Raw genomic sequence first — 16,403 nt, forward strand, 5'->3', positions numbered from 1 at the left:
TGTGTGAAGTTATGGGCAGATCCCTGAAGGGGCAGGGGGATCAGCCAAGAGAAAGGGGTGGAGAGAGGCCGGGGAGATGTGCAGAGTGGCCTAGGTAAACGCCATGGGAGTTTTGGGGCCTTCGAGCAATGCTGAACTTGCAGGACAAGCATCAGGTTTCTCGTTTGGAGGGCTGGGTGGCTGCAAGAGGCTCACCCAGAGGAGGTGTCTCTGCATCGGACAGTCCCAATTAAAAGACTTGTACTGCCCTTGCTCTTTACAAACAACATCTCCGCTACCCTCAGTCACACGGCCTATTCACCCTTCCCACCGGCCTATATTTGAGATGGAATTATGCCCATTTTCCAGTCAGGGAAATGGCATACAGCACACTCTTACCTACAAAACCGCTGCAATCACCTGATCAGAACGTGCCCTAAGGGGCACCTGGGTGGCTCAGTCGGTGCAGCATCTGCCTTTAGCTCAGGTCTTGATCTCAGGGTCCTGGGACCAAGTCCTACATTGGGGTCCCTGCTCAATGGGGACTCTGCTTCTCCCTCTCCCTCTCCCACTCCCCCTGCTTGTGTGCTCTCTCTCTCTCTCTCTCTCTCAAATAAAAAAAATCTTAACCATAAGAGAGAGAGAAGGTGCCCTAAGAGTTACCTGTTGATGTCCATTTCTAGGCTGGTGAATCTGGATGCATATTTCTATAAGTTCAAGCAGGTTATACATGGCTTATCTGTTTATGTGTAATTATACTCTTTACCGTAGTACATGCAGTTGGCTATGCAGTTCTCTTTTATTATGTTTACTATTGGAAATGAGCAGTGGCACAAAGCGTCTAAAGTTATTTTTAAACCCAAACTCATTTATCTTAGGTTTGGGAGTGCTTTCCGTGGCGTTACCACCCACCTCTCCCAGGAAGTGTGCCTTTCTAATTACGTTTGGGTTACCAAGGATTTTTAATCAGTGCTTACTCTCGTGGCAGGAGTAATCCGCACAATAAATAAGGATCACACTCTGGATGTCCGGAGTCTCTTCTGTATTTTCCCATCTTCTCCTCACACAGGGAGCCAGCTGGTATTTCCTCCAGAAGGTATAGAGGGAAGGAAGTCAACGTCAGGGACAAGCAGATAAGGGCTCGCCTTGCAGCCAAATTACTGGCTGCCTGGTATCTGGCGAGTTACTGAACCTCTCTGAGCTGCAGGGTCAACATCTACAAAGCTGGGGTAGCAATATATTTCTCATTGGCGTCTTTGGCAAAGAGTCGATGCAATTAGGCGCACAAAGCCTGGTACGTGGCATACGGGAAATAACTCTTCAAAAACCATTGAGTGTGTTCGTGCATTATCAAGCCTCTAGAAGGTGACACAGGGAATGGGATGCAAAGCACTAATACTATTCCGGCTTAGTGTAAAATTAAACATTTTAATTCAGTCTTCCATAGCTACCTGCACAAATGGGGATGTAGGTTAAACATGCTGCAGAGAGAAACAGAGCAAAATCTGAACTTCACCTTGGAGGGGAGTCCTCGGTATTTGTGTCAGACCCGGCAGCTTCGATTTGAGCGTCAGCTTCCTTTCCTGTAGCACGTCTTCCAGAGCTATCTCCTCAGGTTTGTGGACAGGATGCAGGAGGGCAAAGTGTGTGTTGTCCTTCCCTGGGAGAAGTTGATAGGCTCCTGTCAGAAAGAGGCAAGGGAAATCAAGTGGCTCACTTTGTCCCATCAAATGGGAGCAAAAGAAACGACGATTGTCACTTGGGCAACGTCACTTAAGAGCTGGCTCTTTTATCCCTCTGCTTCTGCCTCAGCCTGGGTCTGAGTTGAGCGAGCATGGAACAGAGCTGCAGGTGACCTATGGCCAAGAGACAGCAGGAGCAGGAGCTCAGCCTGTGGAGGGGCTACTGTGTTACCGCATCCTGAACCATCCCATTGCAGGTGGGCAGCAGGGCCGAGCACAGTGGCCGGGCAGCCACCGGGATGGCCATCTCCCTCTCCTTCACTGCCTCACTGGGGGACAGAAAGAAAACCATTTCCAGTGCTCCCTTGCTTCTGACCTCGTGCTTTCTCTATTTGAATAATATTTACAGTCTTTTGCCTCTCGCTTCCCCAGCCCTGGGTCCTGTCGGATTCACAGCCCAGGTGCCGAGGCGATGGGGGGCTCCCCCGCGGGCCCCCGACAGTGGGGACAGAGTCCCTCCTGCACCCGCATCCCTTCACACGCTCCAATCTGTGCCGGCGGAGGAAAGCAGTTTGGAGTCATGACCCCCCTTTCACGCTCACAAACTCTGCAGAATCTCATCTGTCGTGGCTGTCCTCCAAACGGGAACAGGTCCTTTATGCCACAGATGCAAGTAGCAAAGATTGGGGCGGCTACTTAAAAGCCACCAGGCTTTTCTGTCTGAAACCCCAGTTCCCCCAGTCATGCCTGCGAAAGATAGAAAACCGGTCCCATTTGGTGTTGCATCTTGCCTCGCTTCCACCCCTTTCTTCATTCATACGGGGTCAACAACAACAAATCCCTCCCAAAGATATTTTACCAAGGGAAAACAGTGAAGTAAGAGCCACAACCCACTTATGAGAACTCTTGATAGGTTTTCACCTGATTTTAAGCAACTGATTATAATAAGTACCATTGGAAGGTGCATTGTAACTAGATGGGAAAATGTCAGGGCTTTCTATGAGAGGCGCTGCCTACCCAGACTTCCCACTACAAATGTCAGATTCCTGTTCCAGTCATCTATTGCAGGGGTCCGGAAACTTCTTCTGGACAGGGCTGGAGAGTAAATGGTTCAGTCTTTGTGGAACATGCCATCTCTGCAGCAACTACTCAATTCTGCCCTCAGAGCCAAGAAAGCAGCCATGGACAGTATGTAAATAAATGGCCATAGCTGTGTCTCAATAAAACTTTATTTACAAAAAAACAGATGGTGGGCCAGATTTGTTTGCTGACCCTTGGTTTTTTAGAACCATGCTTGCCAGTGTAGTTTGCTGAACCCTGGTCTATTAGATCTACCCGGGACAAAGGTAAGTCAATATTTCTGAATGATGCAGAGCAATGTAGGTAGTCTAGAATTCTAATCTTCATAAAAACAACATAAGGAATTGAGAATAAAATAAAAATTATATAGAAATGTGTAAATCCTTCACTTAAATATTACTATATTTAATATATGCATATACACTTATATCACACCATACAAAGTATTAAATGACCTTTGAGAAGAACCTGTATAAAGGAAATGGTAAAATCCTTGCGGAGACATCATATCACCTATAAGTTAGGATATTGCCTAAGCTGCTGTAACAAAAAGACCCAAAACTTAGTGGTTTTTCATGATAGAAGTTTATTTCTCTCTCTCACGATACATAACACCTGGCATCCATGTCTGGCTTGTCCATCTACAATCATTAGGAAGAGAGAAAGAGGCAAGGGAAATCACACCCAGTCCTTTTTTGGGGGGGTTGGGGGGAGGGGAGAGGGTGCATAAACTAAAAGTAGCATACATCACTTCTGCTCACATCCCCTTGTCCAGAATTCACTCACGTGGCCACAACCAAGCTACTAAGGAAGTTGGCAAATGTGGCCTCAAGCTGGACAGCCACATTCTCCACTAAATTCTGGGCATTGCATTGTCATATAAAGGAGGGAATGGGGAAGAATGTGTGTTTTTATGTCCAGAATTATGTATCACATAATTTTGCTTTGCTTCTTGCATCTGTGCACTTGCACTTGTTCCCCTTCAGAGGAAATCTGCATACACCACAGCGGAAGAGACCTCAGGCTGTGGAGTCAGGCGGCTCTGATGTCCAATCCCGGCTCATTGCTTACTAGCTGGGCATTATTGGGGATTATCTAGCCTTCTTGAAACTTATTTCCTCATCTGTAAAATGAGATTGATGATACCTACTCTTGACTCCCCTTTTTATAAGCTCTGCCTACATCCCAATCATGCTCTTTAGGGAGAGGAATCTCAACAATCAGTTCAACTATTGCTCCAAATCTATCCCATCCACAAGCACCAAGGGAGTGAGTGTTCAGCATTGCACGTTCCTGGGTCCAACAGGAAGAACAGGCCCCACAACTTGGTTTTCTTTTTTTTTTTTTTTTTTTTTTTTTTTTTTACAACTTGGTTTTCTGACCAGCACAGGCTTGAATCCGAAGCAGCAGGGCAAGCAACCATTCTATCACAGAGAAGCTTCCTTGAGTACTCCACTCTCGAGTGTCTGTTAACTAAAATTATTTTTTTTGTGATGTCATCCCATTTTCACTTGTGCAGAACCTTGCCAAACACCTGTGGACCTTTACCCAATGGGGAAATAAATAGATCATGGGTGGCTTGGTCTCTCATGCTGTTTTGCTGTTTTCTTCATTTGTGTGTGTTTGCATGTATCCATGTGTGCACATGTGTGTATGTGTGTGTATTTCTTATCGCAACATCATTAACCCAGGGAAGGAGCCCTGTGGCAATGATATTGGAAGTGGAGTGAGGGAGTACAACCTTACTTGAACTCTGGCTCCATTCGTCATACTTCTTCTTGGCTCAAACCATTTTGCAATCACTGGAATGTAAATCTTGTAGAATTTCTCTCCCTTGTTTTGTCTTTCTCTCCACAAGGTCTCAGTGACTTCAGACATTCCACTTTTGCTAATAGGACCTAATACCTTCTCTAGAACAATAGATCTCCTCCTCTGATCAATACTGCCCTTTCAACACCCACCTTTGCAAGTTGTGGCTAGGATTTAATTGAGGCGGTGCACGTGGAGTTCTTAGAACAAAACCTAATCCAGAGTACATGATGTCATAGGAGTTGGCCACACCACGAACAACAGAGAGTTCAGTTCTAATATTCACTTCCAATTCATCCCCACCAAGAAGTGGGTCAAACCACTATCCAAAAGTAGTGGAATTATCTCGCTTTTTGGCTGAAGTTCCCCATTGTCCAGTCCTCCTGCTCCCATGCCAGAGCAGTCCACACGGAAATATCAGAAGACCAATTACTGATATCAGGGAATTCCCGGACTGCAGTTGTTCAAAGGACACACCTTAAGTGAAAGTCCAGAATGGCTGTGCAACTGGAGAAATAATCATCCCCAGACCTGCTCTGCAAAATGCCTACTGCCAGCTCCTGACTGCACATGGATGGCTTTTCTCTCTGTTTCTGGGAGAAAGCGAGCATCTTTCTCTCTCTCCCTGAATATTTTCTCTCTGCTCAATTGCCTCTCCTAAGGTAGTCAAAGGGAGCTTTATAGTCATCTTTTAGTAAAAAAGAAACTTCCAGATTGAGACTGTCTTCTATTGGGCAAGACCACAAGAATGATGACTCATCCACTGATGTACTGGATGTGTTCCTGGTCTCCGCAGAATTCTGGAGTGCTCCGATTTAACACTTTATGCATAATTGGGTATGTGCTACATTATAATAGCTGAAAATTGATATAAAAATTAGAAAGAGTTGCTGTGAATTTTTAGGTTCGTTACAATAATCCCCAAGCTAATGTTAGAGCCTCATTTTTTTTTTAACAACCTAGTAGGGGCTTCCAGTTTAGCCAAATTCATCAAGACATTCTTTTCTTGTTGTCATTTATTTATTCATTCATTCAGCGCTTTTAATAAAGGCTATTGTTTGCCAGTCACTGTCAAGATAAAATGATGAAGATAAACTAAGCCTTTTTCATCAATTTAAGATTTGTTTTTAGCATACTAGACTTCTGCTTCTCTGTACCAGTGGTTCAGTGCAAAACAGCCATTGCCTTGCTCTCTACCTATGCAAAACGTAGGTACTGTCCCTACTCTCTGTGACGTCTTCCCAAGTTATTGCAGCCGTGAGTGAGCAGAGAACCCTTTATTATCTCGTGCCTAAGCCAACTAAAAACTGCAGGGTGATGGATTACACACAACAGAAATCAATTCTGAATGTCTCAAATTTTAAAAGTAAATGTATTTGGAGTATATCAGGAAGACCCAAAATGGCAAAGTGGTTAGAGGACCCGGTTAGAACCATGGCAATTCAGGAAGAGCCAGGAGGAAAGAATCCAAACCTTCTTCTTTTAGCAGCAACAATCCATCGGAGATAACACCACCAGTGCCTTTTGCTACAGACCCCACTGCTCATGGACACCAGAGCAGCTACTGTGAGCCATTTCAAATGCTCCCACAGCTCTGGATTGAAAACACAGGGCAAGCACCTCTGATTGACCCAGCTTCAATCTTGTGTCTGCTAGAGGGTCGTTGGAGTGAGGTCTAACCGTTTAGATTCCATATGGGAAGTGAGGGCATGGTCTCTCCCGTATTCTGCATGCGATGGAGGATTCCTCCAAGTATAGGAAGGAAATTAGTAGCTGGACCACCAAAGAAATGACAAGGTCTCCTACGACAGTCAAGACTACATTGCAGGAACTTTTCAAAATTATTATTATTGCCTCCTGTTCTCTCATGTTTGTAGCGTTTATTTTCATTAAATGGATTTAGTACTTGTTGCCGACTCTTTGTCCCAACTAAGTTCTTCGAGACGAGAACACTCATTATATTCTGTGCATAACCTCAGAGTGACTCGCTCATAGCCGTGGTGTGTGAAGTAATTTACAACCTAATAAACGCCGGGTATTTATCTTATTGGCCCTTTTTCTAATATTCGGTGCTACCAGTAACGGAGAATTTGAGATTTCAGAACAAAATACCAAGACATTTTATGATCATTTAAAATTTTGTCTATTTGACAACATATCCTGTGTTTACTTCTAAACAGGAGGAGAGTGCTTATAATTAGAAACAATAGAACAATTAGGTATCAAATAAATCTTGCATCTGCTGTTTAGCCACTTGAGGGGAAACAATTTTCTCACAAGTAGCAATGGTCAAGAAAGCTATGAAATTTAGGCCAGTTGTCTCAGAAAATAACTTATTAGTTGCTAAGCTACCAGTCCTGAAAGGAACTCAATTAGGAGAGACAAACAAGCTTAACTAGACCCACTCCATTTGAGAGTAGAAAGTTGTAGCTGTCAGGTGATTCTGGTGGATGTGTGGCAGGAAAAATGATTGACAAACTGGTCTTCGCTTGGTATGAAATTTGGCTTTGATTTAGTGAGAGACTGACAGGCTGGTGTCATCGGGAAATGTGGGTTGTGTGTTGGAGGGGCTATTTTGCAACAAAGTGATTGACACGTTACAGAAATTGTCCCATAGATGGAGAAAACCAAATAGAGATTTGTTTTGACAAGCATTTCCTTTTTACCTGTTCATTTTGTATACAGAGAAGAGCGAGGGGGGAAGCCCTCATAAGTGCTAATTGATTTATCCAGTGGCTAGCAGAATGATGATGGCCACGTGGATGCATGTAGAAAGAGCCCTGGGTGGTGAGGAGGTGGGAGGTAGGGATTCCAGGCCAAATTCACCCATGACTGTGCTGTCTGGAGAGATTGAAAGAGCCTTCTGGGGTCTACCTTTGCACCTGCTACACGAGCAGCTGGAACTGAGATTATTTCTATGTTCCGTGTTTAAGATATTTGTTAAGTCGACATATTTTTTTTTCATGGACAAATATTATTTTGCCACATCTTCATTGTCATGCCACAGGCCACGACTGGCCCGTCAGATTATCCCATGCCTAAGCCACAGTCATTGGTTCATGGGTGTGCACATGACCCAAACTGTTCCAATGGGACACTATCCTGGGACTTACATGTATTAGAATTTTAAAAAACAAGCTGCCTTTTCAGTAAGGCTGCTATATTAATAGAATATAAGTCTATAGCAGCCATCTTTCCCATCTCATGGGAATCAGTCACCAGATAAAACACAGGATACCGCATTAAATTAGAATTCCAAGTAAACTAATAATGTTATAGAAGTGTGTCCCCAGTATTGGATGGGATATACTGATTAAAAAAGGATTATTTGTTTTTTTCTGAAGTTCACATTTATCTGGGTGTCCTATATTTTTATTTGCTAAATCTGGCAGCCCACTGTGTAAAACAAAACAAAAAATCTTCTTGGGAATGAAGCTGGTGCAGGCAAAAGTGGGACCAAGAGGAGCAAAGAATGATTTCCAGTGGCATCATTCAAGTATGTGGACCTGGTCATGCCCCAAGCTTGCTGGAGACATCTAGACATGCTTTTCTCAGATCCAAGCAAAAACCCCTTTTTCCTCTTCTGTTAAGCTCATTTGAGTTTGGTTTCTTTCTCTCTAACAACCAGAAAACTCCCTCTCCTCTCCCATTCCATACTTACCCTTCTTCAGCTGTTGGGTGCAGTTCCCAGCAGAAGCAGCATTGTTATATCCCATACAAGGTGAGGCATTTGCTGGAGGTGTGTCATGCTCCCCTCAAATGGTCATTTTCCTTCTTGAATTTCAGTTAATTTTTCTGGTGATTTCCAACCTTCTTCCTCCTGTCTTGACCACTACCATTAGTTTTCCTGAAATTAACAATTATAAGTTGTAAAACACATTTTAAAAGAAATTAGAAGCTGAGAGACAATCGAAAAATTTTTATTGTCACTTGTCCCTCCGCCCAAAAAAAAAAAAAAAAAAACCACATTGAATAAACAGCTCTGTTTATTTGTTGCCTTTTTTCAAGGAAGTTGACCAACCATCTTTTTGACCATAGAATTATTTCTGTTGTTTATAAGCTACATTGTCTCAAAAAGGATTTGAAACTGCTCTGAACAGTAAAAAGATTTGGATATTAATCTGTACTTTTAGGGTGTAAGTAACAGAAACCAATTTATTTTGCTGATGCAAGATGCCCATTTATTTTTTACAAAGGTAGAGTGTATCTCAGAGAGCATGAAAGACTAGGATACAGCCAATCCTCAGAAAGAGACTGGATTCAGGAACTAGAAAGCCATGTAGGTATGTTTCCTCTCTCATTTGCCCTCTTTTTCTTTCATTTCTACTTCACTTTCTTAACTCTGGACTATAATCACAGAAGACAAGTTTCCTCTGTGCACATCTGTTTGGTGTAATATGGCTGCCCCAGATGTCCCATCATCCGGGTTCTGTGACAGAAACTTGTGTCTCTCAGTGCCAATTCTTGGAAGACAGAATGTGATTGGCTCCTTTGAGTCATGTGTCCTCGCTCAGTCCAATAGAGGACAAATCCCTTGACTGCCAAGGACCCATCCCTGTGGACCACAGCCCATTCCCAGAGTCAAGAGAACCTCTGTGAGCCACCAGTGTGCTAGTTATTAAGCTCTTGTTTCTGAGCTCCAAATCCCTCCTTTAAATCTGCTCTCTGGAGCTGGGGGCTGGGACCCTGCAAATTATGTAGCTCCTTGGCCAACTTGAGATGAAAGGGTGTCTAAAACAGAATTTCAGCTAAAGCCAGCCTGGCCAGACTTGCCTGTGAGAACCAGATGGGTCGTTCAAATGCCTAAGACCAAGAATTCTATGTGGTCCCTTGAATTCCAAGTCTAAACAAGAATCCAAGTATCAGTCTACTGGCTACTAAGGACTGATGGACTAAGAAGAGAAAAAACAAAAAACAAAAAAACAAAAAAAACTCTTTTTCAAGAAAATCTATAAATATGAGCTCTTAAAACCATCTCAAAGTGCCTCTAATGTTGCCACACTCGGAGAATTGTATTTCAAGAAATCACTTCTGTAGGGTTCATTTTTGAGGACTCTAAAGGAAGCAGAGAAATAACTGTATTTGTAGCTTCGGTGTAGGAGACAACACAAGACGGAGTATAATGAAGCCCAAAGCCCTCTGAGCAGGGCTTCTGGGTAAGGACTGGCTGGGGTAAAATCCTGGTGGTGCCATACCCTAGCCCTGTGAAATTCAGTAAATGACATAACCTTGATGTGTCTCTGTTTGTTCCTCAGCAAAGTTGAGCTGACAAATGTAGCTGCCAGATACAGTTGTGAAGGTTGGATGGGGCGGTCCATTCAAAGTGGTGAGCCAACTCGGCCTGGCCTGGTCTTAGGCCTAGACTAAAGTAAATACTCATTAAATGTCCACGTTATCCTACTTCTCCTTACTGGTCTTTTGAGTCTTGAGGTCTTTTGAATTTTATCTCAGAGGCTATGGGGAGCCATTAGAAGGAATTAAGCTGTCTATACTAGATTCCAACTTTGCACTGAGCAACTAGGACCCAGAGGAAAAAGAAATGATGTGGACACTCTAAGCACAGAGCTCAACAAAGTATGATGACTTTGGCCATAAGTGCTGCTTTATGGCTATCTGTAAAGCTGCCCATCAAAACGCTCCTGACAGATGACCCGCAGTAATGAGAGTATGAAGGGAGCAGCATTGCAGAACATTCCACCTGACGGGGACACAGATCATGGGAAGGGCATTCTCATAAAGCACAGAGTGGCTTTCTATTCTGTCCTCCTCCTGTTTATCCTCTGGCCCAGCCCAGCTACTTGTGGTCTTGCCTCTCAGCTTCTAGCTCCCCATTCATTCATTCCTGTTTTAATTTACTCATGTATTCATTCAACTATCCATTCATCAATTTTTAAATAACTCATATAGCAAATATTTATTGGGCTAATAACAAGATTAGATTTATGGTGTTCTTTCAATATGGTAGACTCCTTGATAAGTATAATAACACTAATAATCACAGCAGCAACATTTATTGAGCACTTATTCTGTGTCAAGCATCATGATAAATGTTGTACATGAATTATTTCATTCTATCTTCACAAAAGTTGTCTAAGCCAAGATGCTATTATTAACAGTATTTTTAAGGGTTGGGTAAAGGGGAATTTAGGGAGTTTAGGTAAATTGTCCGAAGTCACATAGCTAGTGAATTATAGAGCCAGGGTTCAAAATCATGCCTGTGTTGTGTAACACATGTTCTTAACTACTACTTGGGGCAGCCTCACCAGAGCTAAAATACCAGTGTTTATAAGTCTTGCTCAGTAATTAATTCCTAGGGAAGGTGGTACTTGATGCTTGTTGTAAAGTGTGGACAAGGAGACTAGTAGGAAAATGATTTAAGAAGGTAAGGTATCCATTTGAAAACAACACACCAAACAAAATAGTGAAGGAGAAACCCACAGCATGACCCCATTCTCCCAGCATAACTCATGGAAAAGGCATTAACGTGTCATCATCAATTTGACAAAACCAAAATTTGAGTTAAAAGCCTTTCCATTGAAAAATGACAGGAAATCCAACTCAAACTGGTTTGAAGAAGGTCGTGTATAAACTTACATCACTGAAAAGGCTGGGGACAAGACTAGCTTCAGGTTCAGTTTGCTCCAGTGTTACCAAGGACCAGCTTTGTTTCCTTTCACATTTCCTTTCTGCCTTGCACAGAATCAGCTACTTCCTCAGGCCTCAGATGGGTTCCCATTGGCAGTTCCATGGTCCTCCACTTTAGTAGTAAAGAGGCTGTTCATATCTTTATATCTTCATGTTATGCAGATGATAGAAGTCCTGGAAAACTTCTCCGCAGGTTCTGACTGGGTTTCTGTCGTATGGACCAAATCATGGCATATGATGGGATAAGATTATTGGCTTTAGCCAGTCAGGGTCTACCCGGTAAGCTGGGGCAAGGGTCAATAGTACAAAAACATCATGGTTGATCATGGGAGACAAACTCCAAGTGGTGTTATCTGAAAGAGAAAGACAAACATAAGTTAGCCAAAATAACTGGGGTCCACTACACCAAACAATTCAGGTGCTTTGTTTAAGAATTAAAGACTTTTTAATTAATTAATTAATTAATTAATTAATTAATTAATTAAGGGACAACATGAGCAGGGGGAGGGGCAGAAGGAGAAGGACAGAGAATCTCAAGCAGACTCCCTACTGAGCACATTGCCCAGAGCAGGGCTTGATCTCATGACCCTGAGATCAGGATCTGAGTGGAAACCAAGAATCTGACGCTCAACTGACTGCACCACCCAGGCACCCCTTTGTTTAGCAATTTAACCCCCAAAAGCATCTTCCTGAAGCATATAGTGGCTCAACGTAGGATTGCCCCTAAGTTGGAAATCTTGCTTTATTCATTATCATCTTGGAAGCATCTTTTATGCTCCGTGCAATAGTATTTCTTTAACATAAGAAAATGTAGTCCTATCTTCTTCCCAAAGTGCCTCAGAATTCCCAACTTTTTAAATGTCTGGAGCAGAATTATCTTCAGTATTCTCTTTTATAGCAGCTTTGTCTCCTGCCTAAACAAAAGGTCTCAACAGGCAACATTTCAGTATTAAAATCAGATTGAAGACAATGTTTCTTAACAGGGGTGTATCTCTCTTGCAATCCTCTCTGTGTTGTTGATTGGGCAAACGTGTTTGGCATGTGTAAATTGTTGTGATCACTTCTCCTTTTGTGACATTTTGGGAAGGGGAAAAAAACGGCATGGCTCTGGTAGATGACACAGTTTGCTACGGCAGCAATATAAAAATTTGAAATTCTTAAACAATTTAGCATTTCCCCTTCCAGCCACATTATCTATCACAGAGAAGTGATATTCTGGGGGACTCAAGCCAATCAGAGGAGAGGAGTGTAATTTTTTACAAAACAAATGTATGTATAAATTATCACTCTCTTCTCTCCTCTCCATAAATAGCGGCACTAATAGATCCATAGCGTGAGATGCGGGAAGAGATGCCATGTCCTACAACAATTCATCTTGTCCGGGAAAGGCAGAGTCGAAAAATCCGATCAGTTAAGATGCACAGCTCAACTTCACCATTGTCCAGCATCTTCCAACCCCCGTGGTTGAAGGAGCGTGTGCTTTTTGTCTAGAAGAGGGTGTGGGTGTGTGTGTGAGAGAGATTTAGATTGTAAAGCATGATTTACATGATTGAGACACAAATATGGTTTACTTGGTTTGTACAGAATTTATAAAATCAGAAACTCACTCCATAGAAGTTCTAATTATTGTTTTCTAGAGATCGAGAGATATTTCCCAAGAGGGAAAACAATAGACTGGAATCATATACGGGTTTTGTAGAGAGGTTGTCTCCTCTGGACAGGGCATAAGCTCTCCCATATGCCTCAGTCTCCATCACTCCGGTTCCCTAGATCCGATGCCTTCCAGGTTGGTACTTTCCTGAGTTCATGGACCTTAATATAATGAGTGCAACATGGGTCAATAATCCAATGACTTTTCAATCCAATGCTCTTTAAAAATGTGTCCAAGATATAGTTAGTGAGGGTAGGGAGGATCTGATTTTCTTTTCTTTTAAGACTTTTTTTTTCTTTTAAGACTTTTTTTTCAGATTCAGAACTACTTACCATTTACTTGCATTAGTTGAAACAGAGTCAATATTCTTTTTACAAAGTCAGACAAAACCTATCCAACTTTTCTTCAGTTTTAGTTTTTCTTTGGCATTCTTTTGTGACTTTTGTGAACCAAGCGACTTCTTGGGAGGTATATTAAAAGGTTTAATATTCGCAATATAAATCACATCCCTTGTAAGTCACAGCACACCACACATTATGTGGTTCTGGAATTTCTGCTAACCTCAACTGCCATCTTTGAGCTAACTACAAATGCAGTGCATGTTAGCTACAAAAATCCTCACCAAAAATATTACAGGGCTAACAAATGTCCCTTTTTTTTTTGTATATTCGCCTGTCTCACTGCATAGTGGTCTATTTTCTCGACAGAGGAAGGCAAATGTTTATTTTCCCGTCTTCTCCCGTTAAATTCATTGTAGATTAGCACCCTGGGCAGCTGTCCAGGGGACCCACCCCTCAATTCCATTTGTGGGAGGAAGGGAAGACATGATAGAGGAATCGCTGAGTCACAGAATGTGTGAGCTTAAAGACCTGGCATTGGGAAATCTGGAAAGGAGAATTTCGAGAGACTTTCCATATTTTAGTAAGTGCGTTACAAACTACTTTCAACTGCCTGTTTTTACTTCATACTCAGTATGCATATCTAATTCCGGAATCAACAAGTGAGGTATGGCCCTTAGGCCAATCTAGCCAGCTGCCTGTTTTTGTAAATAAAGTTTTCTTGGCACACAGCCACGCCCACTCATTTCCATATCATCTATTGTTGCTGTTGCATTACAACAGCAGAACTGAGTAGCTGTAGCAGAGGCCCACAAGGCTCCCCTAAACCTGAAATGTTTGCTGTGTGGTCCCTTAAGAAATTTGTCAACCTCTGATCTACTTCTCTAACATGGTAGAAAAAATGCTGTTACTTGTTAACTGCAGTTTCTTTGAATAATCAGTTCCCCTGATATAAACCCTCCTACTTCTTCTTCGAGACACCTGTGACACTCAGACTTATTATGTCGCTGGACATTTTCATTCCCTAAGCTGCTTGGGGCACCCCTTGGATCTGACTGTATCAATTAGGAATGCATTCAACTGCAAGGAACTTCTAGGATACTTTTACCTGTGGCTTAAACAATGAAGATGTGAATGGTCTTACCTAACAAGAAAGAAGCCTGGATGCCTATGAGTCTAGGTTTGATGTAGAGACTCCAGGATGGTACAAACTGTCATGGCCCCACACTGTGACACTCCCCCCTGCTCCCCTGTGCTCAGCTTGCTGACTCTATGCATGTTACCCCACAGTTGCAAATTTTTGCCTCAGCTCCAGGTATCCCCTGGGTAACATACCCCGTTCCAAGCAGGGGAGAAGGGACATGAGCGCAAAGCATTTTTCTACTGAGGTGCTGGCTTTTTAACCCAGAAAGCAAACCACCAAAAGACACCCACCTCCCATTATATTTCATTGAACACAGTGGATCTCATGCCTTCCTATCTGTCTCATTGACATAATCCCAATGCCAGAACAAAATGGGAAGGTAGCGGATATTCAATAAAAGTGTGTCAAATGGTAGATGGACATATTCATGCTAAATGGATGGATTATAGACTAGATCTTTTAAATTTAGTTTAATTTGGTGCCCACCATGGGCAGGAGAAGAGAGCAAGTGTGTGTGTGAGGGGGGATCCTTGGTAGTAAAAACGTTGTGGACTATCACTTTATCTCAACCTCTTCATTTTACGAATGGGGAGAGTGAGACCAAAGAGTAGAAGGTTAGATAGGATAGTGAATTTTTAGTTTCTGATTGTTCAGCACCCATGCCTCACCGTCTCAGTAACAACTCCTTAATTTGTCTTCGAAGAACCAGCTCTTTCAAACAGCATGATTTTTAGTGAGGCAGGTGGCATCCCTGGTCCCAAGAGAGAGGGTCAGCACTATTTCATTCCCATGACCTCAGTGATTGGTCCGGAGATGGACACAGGTCCCAAGGTCATTCAGCTGGAATTAGTGCACAGCTTTCCAGGAAAAAGAACACCGGCCTGAGGTTGCTGGAGGTCCATGCGGGAAGCACCAGGCTGACAGGGAAGCCCACACAGAAGGAAAACTGGGGACACCTGTGGGGTCATTGATGAGCACCTGGATATAGCTGTTCCTGAAGTACATGTTTTAACTCCAGGACTCCTTCAACAGACAACAGAAAACTGAACTTACATGGTTCTAAGCCATAAAAGGGATTGTTTTTTATCCATTTAACTGTAAGTCCAGAAGCAGGAATAATTCATTCAAGAGCATGTGATCCAGTACGTGGATGGTGTCATCTAGAACCTAGTTTATTTGCTTGTTTGTTTTTTCCATCTCTCTACTACATTCTTGTCACCTCGTAAGATACTAATTTATTATCTTTTTTAAAAATTTTATCTTGCTCCTCTCATTAGAGAATGAGGTTCATGAGAGCATGGATCTGGATCTGTGCACCCCCAACCCCCATATCTCTAAGGTCACTTGCTCCATAATATGTACTCAGCAAATATTTCCTGAATGAATGAATGAGTGAATGAATACACAGATAAATAGTGTCTTCCTATGTCAGAAGAGGAAGGGTCATCAAAGATTAGCAGGGCCATCCTCTACAGAGAGCCCTAACATCCCCAGCTCCTGTTAGAAGTCTCACATGCTCTCTATTCCTCTGCCCTGCATCATGGCAGTAGGAACGGTCAACCTTCCACAACCAGTTTCTACCTCTGTCCGTGATATGACTTAGGACCCTCAGGTCACCCATTTTCTTCATGGTCCTTGATGTGACTCTTGCCTGTGTGTTTGAACTCCATTTGCGATGAAATGCGGAAGGTACCAATGACCCCTTGCTGGATTACTCTACCTACTAAGGGACTTTGGGCTTTATCCTGGTTCTATGCTAGCATCCTCTGCCTCCATTCACATCTCTCACCAGGTGCCTCTGGAGGTCTCTCTCCTGTGTTCCCAAATCCTACAATGTCCACCAGAGCCCATCCTCTTCTCACTCTAGAGGGGAGCTTGTACCAGTGGTCCCCTGGGCTGGCTGTAAGAGACTCACTTGGGCAGTGGGAAAGGCTGGATCTTAGACATTCAATGGAGACATATCTAGGATCTTCTGATGTCCAGGTGGGCTGTCTTTTGAGAATCCTCTCAGATCAGAGACTGAGGAGACACTGCTCCTCTTAGGCACAGATGGCATCCAGGTGTGGCTTACTCTG

General features: G+C 42.9%; 1 long non-coding RNA gene across 3 annotated transcripts in view; it reads right to left on the reverse strand.

Annotated features, from left to right (window-relative positions):
- The window catches only part of LOC144298539 (uncharacterized), a 104,273-nt gene that overhangs the window by 74,554 nt on the left and 13,316 nt on the right, over positions 1–16,403 (reverse strand). For 2 of the 3 annotated variants that reach the window (XR_013365466.1, XR_013365467.1), the window contains exons 2-4: positions 11,145–11,548; positions 8,212–8,397; positions 1,496–1,660 (exon numbers count right to left, since the gene is read on the reverse strand). This is a non-coding gene — a long non-coding RNA (uncharacterized LOC144298539). The remainder of the gene's footprint in view (positions 1–1,495; positions 1,661–8,211; positions 8,398–11,144; positions 11,549–16,403) is intronic. The other variant, XR_013365468.1, reaches the window with a different exon arrangement.

Source organism: Canis aureus, chromosome 26 (genome assembly GCF_053574225.1).
Source record: "Canis aureus isolate CA01 chromosome 26, VMU_Caureus_v.1.0, whole genome shotgun sequence".
NCBI classification, from domain to species: Eukaryota; Metazoa; Chordata; class Mammalia; order Carnivora; family Canidae; genus Canis; species Canis aureus.